The sequence below is a fragment of the Lissotriton vulgaris genome, chromosome 7, assembly GCF_964263255.1.
Source record: "Lissotriton vulgaris chromosome 7, aLisVul1.2, whole genome shotgun sequence".
Lineage (NCBI taxonomy): Eukaryota > Metazoa > Chordata > Amphibia > Caudata > Salamandridae > Lissotriton > Lissotriton vulgaris.
This window is the reverse complement of record NC_141695.1, coordinates 824,865,616-824,868,161: the sequence shown is the minus strand read 5'-3', so window position 1 is coordinate 824,868,161 and position 2,546 is coordinate 824,865,616. Positions and strand designations below refer to the sequence as shown.

At 39.6% G+C, this 2,546-nt stretch overlaps 1 long non-coding RNA gene across 1 annotated transcript in view; it reads right to left on the bottom strand.

Moving 5' to 3' along the window:
* Positions 1-1,879: 1,879 nt before the first annotated feature.
* Positions 1,880-2,546, bottom strand: part of LOC147702480 (uncharacterized) — a 98,498-nt gene continuing 97,831 nt past the window's right edge. Inside the window, exon 3 of the long non-coding RNA XR_015297231.1 lies at positions 1,880-2,155. This is a non-coding gene — a long non-coding RNA (uncharacterized LOC147702480). The remainder of the gene's footprint in view (positions 2,156-2,546) is intronic.

The following is a 2,546-nucleotide window of genomic DNA, read 5'->3' as shown; positions in this document are numbered from 1 at the left end:
TGGCTTTCTGGTTTAGCAGTGTGAAGAATGAAAAAGTGTGATAGACAGGCACACAGTTTATGGTTTTCGATAAACTGGCAGGTTTTAACAGCTTTGCAGGTCCCTTTATGGTATTTCGTAAGATCGTAGTCCACATAGCTGGTTGCTTCATTGGGTTGTCCATTCTGAGAAATTTTGTTTAAAGTTTATGGTCCTGACTAGAAAGATTGGATTGGTTTAGAGGGGCAGATAACTTCGTCCTACAAGAGGCACCCCGGAGAGCCCTACACAAACAATCCTGGAAACCCTTGCTAACTTTTATTCTAGTTTTAAACTTCAGTGAGTAGAAATATTCCTCCATATATTTAACCTCATCTCAATAAGACCAGCCCTTACTAGAGTCTCACTTTCATCCTGAGCTCACCTAGTGTATACAAAAACAATATGTAGCCTTTTTAAAATATCTAACCTCCGGCCAGACAACCCTATTCTCTCTTTCTAGAGCACTAGTCCCATCCATCTCCATTGCAGATCATGCATGTATATTATTAAGATGCCAATACTGTTGATGTTACTTGGATATTTATTATGTCTACCTGCTAAACCGATCTCAGGATGTTAACTATGTACTCCTATAGCCTCCTATGTTTATATCCTACCAATGTTATTGTATGATTTCTCCAAAACTCAATAAAAAAATTGAACACGAAAAAAAAAAGTTTATGGTCCTGAGCCGGCATCAGTTGGAGGGTGAAATTGTGGAATGATCTGCTGGGATAGACTTTGTTAATATCATCCCATATCTGATTTCCATTCTGAGGTGTAGAAAAAGCGGTCATAGTATGTAACTTGTTCGGACCTGCAGTGGTGAACTAAATGAAAGTCCCCCATCAGCCAGCGGCATGTGGCAAATCTTTTCATTTGTTCCATGTCTGTTCAGTTGGTTATATTAATATTAATGTGGGCCTGGAGAGTTATATGCTCTATTGTATTGTAATTGCATTTATATTGCACTTACTACCCTTGACGAGGCATTAAATTACTTTACGATAGGCTGCATGCTACTCTAAAACCCAAGGTTTTTTTTATATCCAGAACATTATTGTTGATTATTGGGATTAGTCTTGTGCTCTTAAGGAAACCATGCATTTACTTCAGTTTCTATTTGGTAGATTAAATCAATAGTAACAGGCATGATCTTTTTTGGGGGAGGGGATATGTCAATTCATGCCCATGGTTGGCAGTATTAATAGATGAGCTGCAGGAGACTAGTGACTGTTAGCTTGCAGGGATAGGACTTTTTAAAGGGTAGGTTGCACTGTTTCACACGAGGAGTGGGTTGTTTGCAGCAATTCAACAATAATTGAGAAAAACGCAGAGATGCATGTGACAGAGTACGCTGTGCCCTGAGAGAAGAGGCATTCAGAGGATGGAAAGTAAGTAGATGTTCATTTGAAAGAAAAGGACAGGCAACTATTCAAGGTTTTAAATCAATATACATTTTGCTGTCAATGCAGAAGAGACGTTTTGAGGTTGCGTGCCATCTGAGTATGCAGAACTGTAAGCGGAGCAAAGATATTATACATAGGATATATTTGTTTTAAGTTTCCCACATGGCTGCCTTGTTTAGAAGCAATGGGTTGACCATCTTGAAATGCTAAAACTGTGACATACTATGAACAATTCCATTCCAGGCAGCGCACTACAGATTAAATGACCGCAATGTGAGTTACCTGGTAGCACTGGCTGGGGAGCTGCAGAATGCTAAAAAATCCCATGCAATGAAGCGCAGCATCCCTGACCCTGATGCACCCCTCTATCTATGTGTATGTATGCATCCATGTATGTATTTGTAATAAACATTTGATTACAAGAGACTGGCAGACAACTCAACTTGGAAACATGCTCAAGCCTTGTCAGGCTCTTCAAACACCAGGATGCATAGCCAAAGAATTGTGAGTCAACAACAGTCAAACTGCTTCTTTCATTTTAATCTTGTTTGATCCGTCAGTACTCCAATTTCATCCAAGTTTGGTTCATGTTGTTCAACAACAATTTCAGCAGGTTCTGGTGAGGCTTTCCTCAAAGCACCCATCTGTTCACTGTTCTTCATAGTGCAGGATGGGAAATGTAAACCCAATGCATTTCGGGCAAGACAGCCCTTCCTCAGGAGTAACTATGATAAAAAAAACATGTTTGAGAGGAAGTTAACATTGTACTAAAGTTTTGTTAGACTTACAATAAGAGAATGTAGAGGAAAAGCTACAAGTTTAAAGGACACAGGTGATGTGATATTTTTGTAAATGTTTAGGATTTATTAGATGCACTCTTTGACCTGTTATTGGCTTTTGAGGCAATTGTAATGTCAGCAGATTTTTATGGATTTAGGAGGCTGCCTGTGAACAGCAAATTAAGACCAGCTGTTTATCTGTGTGGGGATTGCTGCTCTCTCTGCCGCAACAGTAACCCTGCTTTTGCCGTGCCAAGAGAAGTCTTCTCTTTCCTTATTTTAGTTTCCCACAACAAGCTGCACTGTCCAGTCGGACCTAAAATATACCTACAGTGGA